The sequence below is a fragment of the Phasianus colchicus genome, chromosome Z, assembly GCF_987193195.1.
Source record: "Phasianus colchicus chromosome Z, bPhaCol1.hap1.1, whole genome shotgun sequence".
Lineage (NCBI taxonomy): Eukaryota > Metazoa > Chordata > Aves > Galliformes > Phasianidae > Phasianus > Phasianus colchicus.
Genome location: NC_143476.1, coordinates 44,805,540 through 44,815,583, shown reverse-complemented (window position 1 = coordinate 44,815,583; position 10,044 = coordinate 44,805,540). Strand labels below are relative to the sequence as shown.

General features: G+C 50.9%; 1 long non-coding RNA gene across 1 annotated transcript in view; it reads right to left on the bottom strand.

Annotated features, from left to right (window-relative positions):
• Positions 1–9,983, bottom strand: part of LOC149912930 (uncharacterized) — a 104,693-nt gene extending 94,710 nt beyond the window's left edge. Inside the window, exon 1 of the long non-coding RNA XR_016462284.1 lies at positions 9,284–9,983. This is a non-coding gene — a long non-coding RNA (uncharacterized LOC149912930). The remainder of the gene's footprint in view (positions 1–9,283) is intronic.
• Positions 9,984–10,044: the final 61 nt, after the last annotated feature.

The window sequence follows — 10,044 nt, the reverse complement described above, 5'->3', positions numbered from 1 at the left end:
TATGAATATATATATACATTCAACTGGAGTGCCTAGAGGTGTCCCTGATGAACTTAAGGTGAGAAATCAAATTGCTGCAGAGTTCGAGTCACTGTTCTGGTGGGTAACAGCTAACTTCTTTGACTGTAGTAGCAGGAGTCCTGCTACTACAGAGGGATACTGTACTGATGGTACAGGGGGAGGGGGGAATTGTGGGAATGGAGTGTAATTTCTGCATTAGATATTAAAAAGGGCAGTTGGTTTGAAGAAGTAGAACACAGTGTGTTTGTATTCTGTAACTTATCCTTAGAAATAGTTGGTCTAAAAAGTAGAAATACTGTATGAAATACCGTATGCGTTGGCAACATGTTTTAGAAACATAGTTGCTGAATTATGTGATTAATTCTTTCTTGCAAAACTGCAACAGTTGTGAAAGGTTCCAAACAACGTGGGTATAGCGTTAGAGATATGAAAACATACTGTAGGGTTGTTCTGTTAGGACAAGAAGCCCCCAGCAAAAGAAAAACAGATTTAACAAACGTCAAAGAAGCCAGGGCCCCTACGCAAGGCCGGACTGTCTCACTCTGTGAGAAGGTTGGGATGCGACAGGCAGGCACAAGATCCTCCCTGTCCTCCTTCTGAGCTCCTCTCTATGCAAGGCAGGACAAGCAGATATCCAGAAACAATGACCGAGTGTGGAGTGAGGGCCGGAAGTTAGCTAATTAATTAGAGATTTACGCTTAGCCAGCGGAGATTTATGTTTGTGCAGTGTTTGCACGTTTAGTGAAGCGTCGGGAAGATTGGGAACCTGCAGTACGCAGCCAGTGAGGAACCGGGGGAGGAGACAGGCGTCGGGCAACGGGGCACAGAAGATGTAACGCTGTTTTCTGGGTGCTCTGCTGCTTGCAGGAGGCCCGCCATTGCAGCTGCGAATAAAATCCGCTTGATCAGAGGTACCGTCCTGATAAACTACGCGGTATTTCCAACGCTTGGGGCCGCGCAGGGCTCCTCTCCCTGTCCCGGTCCCGTTCTCCCGCACACCTCCGGCGGAGCTGCCCTCAGCACTCGCTCCCGTTGTGCCGCGGCTTCCCTCTGGGTGCTGCCCGGACAGCACCGGCTGCCGCCGCGGTCTCCTGAGGGGCGGCCCGGGCTCCGGGCTCCGGGCTCCGGGCTCCGGGCTCCGGGCTCCGGGCTCCGGGCTCCGGGAGCGGCGATCCGTGAGGAGAGCCGCGGCTCCAACGGCCGGCTCCCGGCGGCCGCTCCCGCGCGCTGCGGCTCAGCCAATCGGAGCCCGCGACGGGGAGGAAGCGGCGCTCGTTGCCGGCCGTCGGTGTCAGTGAGCGTCTGTGCGCGGCAGGCGGCGGACGCAGCGCGGCGAGGGGCGGATGGTGTGTTTAGCAGTGTGTCAGTGACGGTCGGGGACCTCCGCCGGGGCAGATGTTTACAAGCACAGCGTGCAGGCTCTTGGTCAGTGCTGGTGACAGTGCCTGGCTGATGGTGTTAACTGTTGAAAGACGGTGTTTGCTCTGTCAGCCAGCGTTGCTGTGCTCTGTGTGGCTCTTGCAGTCTCCAGGAAATAATCAGGAGGCAGCGCTTTCAGCACAGCCTTCGTAGACGAGGCTGAAGGCAGCTCGTCTTTGCTCAGTGCAGCCTGTCCTCGTAGAGGAGGAGCTGCAGCCCTCTGATCGCCTTCGTGGCCCTCCTCTGGGCCTGCTCAGACAGCTGCATGTCCCTCCTGTGCTGAGGCCCCGGAGCTGGATGCGGTACTCTGGATGGGGCCCCACGAGAGCAGAGCAGAGGGGCAGCCTTACGGGCTCGGCGGCCTTTAAGGTCCCCTCCAGCCCAAGCCGTTCTGTGGTTCTCTAATGCTGTGATAAAGCGTGGGTGTGAACAAGAGGGGAAGGGCGAGGGTGGCTCCCTCCTCAGAGGAACGGAGGGCCCCATATGCAGACCTGACCCAGTCCGTTGGGAAGTGTGCTGCCTTCCTGGGGCTCAGGTCAGGGACATAACCGGGAAACTCCCTAAGCTGGTTAGGTCATCAGACTACTTCCCATTGCTCGTAGTTCAGGTGGGCAGTGATGAAATCGCTCAGACAAATCTATGAACTATGAAAAAAGATTTCAGGGGTTTAGGGCGTTTAGTTCAAGGAGCGGGAGCTGAAGTGATCTTCTGCTCTACACCTTCAGGGGGGGCAGTAAGGGACACCGAGCGGGACTGGAAAATACGAGCAATGAATAATTGGCTCGGAGGCTGGTGTCGAGCCAGAAACTTTGGATTCTTTGATGATGGGGCCGTTTACTCGGCCCCTGGCCTGTTGTCTGTCCGTGGAACCCGCCTATCTCTAGGGGGGCAACGAATACTAGCGCAAGAGCTAGCGGGGCTTATAGAAAGAGCTTTCAACTAGCTATGAAGGGGGAACGGGACCCGCAAGAGATGAGCCTAAGGGAACGATGAGTAAGCTGGGGGGGAGGCAGACGACTTGACTGAAGGGTATCTATACCAATGCACGCAGCATGAGCAACAAGAAGGATGAGTTGGAAGTGATTGTGAGTCAGGCGAATTGTGACCTTGTTGCTATTACTGAAACATGGTGGGACCACTCCCATGACTGGAGTGCTGTGATAGATGGTTACAAGCTCTTCAGAAGGGATAGATGAGGAAAGAAGGGTGGTGGTGTGGCCCTTTATATCAAAGACTGTTTTGATGTTGAAGAGCTTGGGCTTCGTAAGGACAGAGTTGAGTGTCTATGGGTAAGGATCAGGGGGAAGGCCTGTAGTGGCGACATCTTGGTGGGGGTCTGCTATAGACCGCCTAACCAGGATGAAGAGTTGGATGAAGCTTTCTATGAGCAGCTCGCGGAAGTCACGCGATCGCCAGCACTTGTTCTCACGGGAGACTTCAACTTCCCTGACATATGTTGGAAGTATAATACAGCACAGAGGAAGCAGTCCAGGAGGTTTTTAGAGTGCGTGGAGGATAGCTTCCTTATGCAACTGGTAGGAGAGCCTACCGGGGGTGGGGCCCTGCTAGACCTGATCTTCGCTAACAGAGAAGGACTGGTGGGAGAAGTGAAGGCTGGGGACCGTCTTGGGCAGCGCGACCATAGAACTGTAGAATTCTCTATTCTTGGAGGCGTCAAGAGAGTGACCAGCAAAACTACTTTCTTGAACTTCCAGAGGGCAGACTTTGATCTGTTCAGGGCGCTTGTAGCACGGGAGTCACTTCTTAAGGGCAAAGAGGTCCAGGAAGCCTGGACGCTTCTCAAGACGGAGATCTTAAAGGCGCAAGAACAGGTTGTCCCTGAGTGCCGTAAGGCGAGCCGCAGCGGTAGACGACCGGTGTGGATGAGCCGGGAACTACTGTTGAGACTCAGGGAGAAAAAGAGAGTCTGTGTCCTCTGGAAGAAGGGACAGGCTAGTTGGGAAGATTACAAGGAAGTAGCTAAGGTATGCAGGGAGGAAGTTAGGAAGGCAAAAGCCCAACTTGAACTCAGATTGGCCACTGCAGTAAAAGACAACAAAAAATCCTTTTATAAATATATCAATGGCAAAAGAAGAACCAAGGATAATTCTCATCCTTTACGTGATGCAGCAGGGAATGTGGCCACTGAGGACAAGGAGAAGGCTGAGGTCCTCAATGCCTTCTTTACATCTGCCTTTAATAGCCAGACCAGTTATCCTCTGGGCATTTTACGCCCTGATCTGGAAGTCTGGGATGCTACTCAGAAAGCACCCCCAGCGATTCAGGTGGAGACAGTCAGAGACCTCCTCCTCCATCTGGACTGTCACAAGTCCATGGGACCGGATGGCCTACACCCCAGGGTGCTGAGGGAGCTGGCGGGGGTGATTGCTGAGCCACTCTCGACCATCTGTCAGCGCTCCTGGTTAACTGGAGAGGTCCCAGAGGATTGGAGGCTTGCTGATGTGACTCCCATCTTCAAGAAGGGCCGTAAGGAGGATCCGGGGATCTATAGGCCTGTCAGCCTGACCTCGGTACCGGGGAAAGTAATGGAGCAGATCATCTTGGGAGAGATTGCACGGCATGTGCGTGGTGTCCAGGGGATCAGGCCCAGCCAGCACGGGTTCATGAAAGGCAGGTCGTGCTTGACCAACCTCATCTCCTTCTACGACTGGGTGACCAGACTGGTAGATGAGGGAAAGGCTACCTAGACTTCAGCAAAGCCTTTGACACGGTCTCTCACAGGCTTCTTCTGGGGAAACTGGCTGCCCGTGGCCTGGACAGGTACACCCTCCTTTGGGTAAGAAACTGGCTGGAGAGCTGTGCTCAACAGGTGGTGGTTAATGGAGTGAAGTCCAGCTGGCGACCTGTTTCAAGTGGTGTCCCCCAGGGGTCGGTACTGGGGCCTATCTTGTTTAATATCGTTATTGATGACCTAGACAAGGGGATTGAGTGTACCCTCAGTAAGTTTGCAGATGACACCAAGCTGGGAGGTGGTGTGGATCTGCCTGAGGGTAGGGAGGCCCTTCAAAGGGACTTAGATAAGCTGGGTCGCTGGGCTGAACTGAATGGAATGAGGTTCAACAAGGCCAAGTGCCGGGTCCTGCATTTTGGCCGCAACAACCCCATGCAGGCTTGGGGATGAGTGGCTGGATGATTGGGAAGAGGAAAGGGTCCTGGGGGTGTTGGTTGATGCTCGGCTGAACATGCACCGACAGTGTGCCCAGGTGGCCAAAAGGGCCTGCGCCATCCTGGCCTGCATTAGAAATAGTGTGGCCAGCAGGAGCAGGGAGGTGATCATCTCCCTGTACTCAGCACTGGTGAGGCCGCACCTTGAATATTGTGTTCAGTTTTGGGCCCCTCACTACAGGAAAGACATTGAGGCCCTGGAGCGTGTCCAGAGAAGGGCAACTAAACTGGTGAGGGGTCTGGAGCACAAGTCTTTTGAGGAGTGGCTGAGGGAGCTGGGATTGTTTAGTTTGGAGAAGAGGAGGCTCAGGGGAGACCTCATTGCACTCTACAACTTCCTGAAGGGAGGTTGTGGTGTAGAGGGGTTTGGCATCTTCTCCCAGGCAACGAACAGGACCCGAGGAAATGGCTGCAAGTTGTACCAGGAGAGGTTTAGGTTAGACTTAAGATAGAACTTCTTCTCTCAGAGAGTGGTCAGGCACTGGAATAGCCTGCCAAGGGAGGTGGTGGAGTCGCCATCTCTGGCAGTGTTCAAGAGGCGAGGAGCTGCGAGATATGGTTTAGTAGCTTGTGGTAGCAGTGGCAGTGTGAAGATGGTTGGACTAGATGATCTTATAGGTCGTTTCCAACCTTGTGATTCTACGAAAAAAAAAAAGAAAAAAAAAACCCGAAAACGCAGCAGCGTTTCAGGACCTGAACCCTCAAGTCTTCCTTTCTTCAGCGGGGCAATTCTTTCACATGAGAGTAATGCCATTCAGCTGACAAAACAAGGACGATACCTGCATGCAAAATGCTCATGCTAACTACTTCTTCAGGTTTTTCTTTGAACATAAAACCTTGCTTTATAGCTGTTTTCACAGTTACTGCTTCAGAAAATGGACCAAATGCTTCAGAAAATGTGAAAAGTGGGAGTTCTACACCTGTTTAGATTTGTTGCTCTCTTCTGCTGATGTTCTCTTGCCTTATAGTCCAAGTGAGATACAAAAGTAGGAGTGCTGAGTGGTACAATGAAGGACAAGTGACCAACAAACCCTACAACTACTTGAACACCTTGTTTTGCAGTGCAAAATGTGATAGCGGCATACAAGCCTGCTATTTGTCCATAATGCTGAGAATGTGCTGCATTAAAAGGTTTATACTCACTTTGGTGCTACAGCTCTGGCCATGTTCAAATGGACTTGCACATCCAACCTTACAAAATTTGACTGCTCCCAATGAGAACTCTGACATTCATGGATTCACCCATAATGCAGAGCACCTTCATCTAGCTGTATTCCGATGGACTTGTACTACCGTCCTTAAGGGGACTGACTGCACCCTGACCTGTGTTAAAATTTCGAGCAGACGATGGCTACGAAGGGTGTATAATAAGGATTAATGGCATTAAATCCAGCTGGATCAGCCAATTGGATAAGGAAATATGCAGGTTGGAGGCCAAATTTGCTCCAATCTCTTCCATGCTTTCAACTCCAATGGTGGTACAAGCTGACTTGAAGAGTCTTACTCATAGTAGATATCTCTGAGACATGTCTACAATCTCCTGTAAACACAACATTTGGTGCATTCCAAGACACATGTCAGTGTCAGAGTCACAGAATCACAGAATCACAGAATCACAGAATCACAGAACTGTAGCACTTGGAAAGGACCTCTAGAGATCATTTAGTCCAAGCCTCCTGTAAAACAGGCTCCCTACAGCAGGCTGCACAGGTAGGCAACTGGGTGGGTCTTGAATATATCCAGAGAAGGAGAACCCACAGCCTCCCTGGGCAATCTGTTCCAGTGCTCCATCACCTTCACTATGAAGTATTACAGAATTTAGGGGCTGGAAGGGACATCTGGAGAACATCTAGTCCAAACCTCCTGCCAAAGCAGGCTCCTAGGTGAGGTTGCACAGGTAGGCATCCAGGTGGATCTTGAACATCTCCATAGGAGACTCCACAACCTCTCTGGGCAGCCTGTCCCAGTGCTCTACAACCCTTACTGTGAAGAAGTTTTTACGCATATTTGTGCAGAACTTTCTATACTTCAGTTTGTAAGCATTCCCCCTTGTCCTATCACCACACATCACTGAAAAGAGTCTGGCCTCATTCCTTTGACTCCCACACTTAAGATATTTATAAGTATTAATAAGATCCCCTCTCAGTCTTCTTTTCTCAAGGCTGAACAGACTTCAGTCACTTAGCCTTTCCTCAATAAAGAGGTGCTCCAGACCCTCTATCATCTTTGTGGCCCTCCGCTGGATACTCTCCAGGAGACCCCTGTCCAGGGAGTCCAGAACAGGACACAGAATTCCAGGGAGGCCTGATCGGACCAGAGTAGAGGGGAAGGATCACCTCCTTTGACCTGCTGGCCACACTCATTTTAATGTACCCCAGTATCCCATTGGCCTTCTTGGCCACCACTGCACACTACAGGCTCACTGCCAGCCTGTTGTCCACCAGGACACTCAGATCCCTCTCCACAGAGCTCCTTTCCAGCAAGTCATCCTCCAATCTGTACTGATACATGTGGTTATTCTTTCCCAGGAGCAAAGCTGGATCTCTCCAGCCTGCCCAGGACCTGCTGAATAGCAGCACAGACTTCAGGTGTGTCAGCGACTCCTCCCAGCTTTGTATCATCAGCATACTTATTGAGGGTGGACACTATCCCCTCATCAAGGTTGTTGATGAAGATACTGAACAAAACCAGACCCAGCATCAATACTTGGGGAACACTCTGGTCACAGGTCTCTAACCAGACTCTGTGCTGCTGATCACCACCCTCTGAGCTCAGCCAGTCAGCCAGCTTTCAATCCACCTCACCATCCACTCATCTATCCCACACTTTCTCAGTTTCATTATCAGGATGTCTCATGGGAGACTGTATTGAAAGCCCTGCTGAAGTCAAGGTAGATGAAATCCACTGCTCTCCTCCCATCTTCCCACCCAGACAGTGATGCCATCATAGAAGGGTACAAGGTTGATCGATCATGGTGATCCGTGCTGACTACACCTGATAATCTTCTTCTTGTCCAGTTGCGTAGAGACAGTATCCAGAAGAAGCTGTTCCATCACCTTTACAGGAAGAGAGGTGAGACTCACTGGCCTGTAGTCTCCCAGATCCTCCTCCTTGCCCATTTTGAAGACTGCAGTGACGTGACTATCCTCCAGTCTTCAGGCACCTCTCCTGTTCTCCAAGAGCTCTCAAAGATGATAGACAGTGGTTCAGCAATAACGTCTGCCAGCTCCCTCAGCACATATGGATGCATCCAATCAGGGCCCGTGGATTTGTGCACTCTGATCCCACCCAGACATTTCTGGACAATCCCCTCCTCACCCAGAGGGAAACTCTCCATTTCCTAAACTCCTGCCAGGAGCACAGGCCCTTTTCCACATTTCATAGACCTTCTTCTTCCCTTAGATCTTATTCATGAGCTCCTTGCTTATCCACACAGATCTCCTACCTCCTTTCCCAGATTTTCTACTGCATTCATCCTGAGGTTGGAAGAAGTGCTGTTTAAATGTTGCCCAGCTCTCACAGGCTCCCTTACCTTCTAGCACTGTAGCCCATGAGATACCTCCAAGTAGATCCCAAAAAAGATCTAAGCTGTCTATCGAAAAGTCCAGGGTAACAATCCTGCTTTTTGCCTTACTTCTTCCACTCAAGATCTTGAACTCAAGCATCACAAGATCACTGCATCCCGAGCTACCCCTAGCCTTCACATCCCTAACAAGTCCATTCCTGTTGTTAAGAACAAGGTCCAGAAGTATCCCCTGCCTTGTTGGCTTCTCTACCACCTGTGTCAGAAAATTATCTTCAACACACTGTAGAAACAACCTAGACTGCATGTACCTGGCCATGTTGCTTCCCCAACAGATGCCTGGATGATTAAAGTTTCCCATGAGAATCAGTGCCCAGGGTTCAGAGGTTACTTCCAGCTGCTCGTAGAGGCCTCATCAACTTCATTTTCCTGATCTGGTGAGCTGTAGTACACCCCCCCACAACAGTATCACCCATACCAGCCTGCCACTTAATTCTCACCCACAAGCTCTCCACATGTTCTTCACCCTTCCCCAGGTGGAGCTAGATACACTCTAGTTGCTCTCTCACATAAAGAGCAACTCCTCCACCTTGCTTCCCCAGCCTGTGTCTCCAAACATGGCCTTCCATGACAGCATTCTAGTCATGCAAGCTGTCCCACCATGTCTCCATGACTGCAATGAAATCATGGCCCTGTGACTGTACACAGAACTCCAGCTCTTCCAGTTTATTTCCTATGCTGCACGTATTGGTATACAGGCACTTTAGGGAAGCAGAAGGTGCAAGATGCAAGATTTTGGATGGGATATTGGCAAACCTTCCCTGAGGAGCCCTCCCACGATCCTATGGGAGAACACAGAGATTTTTCCCTGCTATCTCTAACAGTGACAACATCCCCTAGCCCTTCTCTGTCACATCCTACTCCCCTCCGCCCATCAAAACTAGTCTAAAGCCCTGGTAATCAATCCAGACAGCATGCTTGTTCGCATGTGCCCCACTTGCTCAGTCAGAGGGGCAGGACTGCATAAGCCTGCATAATCCTCATAAGCCCACACACCCAGTATCTCAAAGGCCTGCCTAAGATCAAAATTCCCAAAGCCTTGATACAGACATTATCCCTCAGCTGGTCATTTACCTGTCATGTTTTCCTCCTTCTTTCTGGGTCCCAGCTACACGCTGGGAGGACAGAGGAGAATACTGCCTGCATCCCTGATCACTTCAACATCTTTCCAAGGGATGCAAAGTCCCTTTTAGCATTCCTCAATTCCCCCATCACAGCATCCTAGGACCCATCCTGAATGACGACGAAAGGATAGTAGTTTTCCAGTTTAATGAGCTGTGGTCAAGCCTCTCTAATGTCTATAACACAAGCCCCTGGAAGACAACACACCTCTGTGGAGAGGTAATCTGGGTGGCAAATAAGAGCTTATTGTTGAGGTTTTGTGATTTTTTGTTGTCAGTATTCCACATCAGAACATCATGTGGACCAATGGGAGTTAAAGAGTTAATATTCTGGTCCCCTTTACTGCCTTTTATGGGCACTTTGAGTATCCTAATAGGACGGGAGGGGAGGGGAGGGGAGGGGGCGGCATCCCCAGAGGACCTGGCAGGAGGAGAAAGTGGGGTGGAGCTCCGGACAGGACTCAGCATCTCCCTCTCCCTCTGCCTCTGGATCGGCCATGTCGGCTCACCGCGGAGAAAAGCACGTGCTTCTCACACTATCGTGGTTTGACTCGTACTTTGGCTACTCTTGTCTCTCCTCTCTCATTTTGTTTGATTTGGTTAATTTAGTAAATTACTTCCTCCTCAGATCGTTGCCATCGTGTTTTCTCTTTGTTAAAACTATCTGCCAGCTCTATGCCCTTCCCCCTCTACCGGAGCGCACATGGCCCGGAG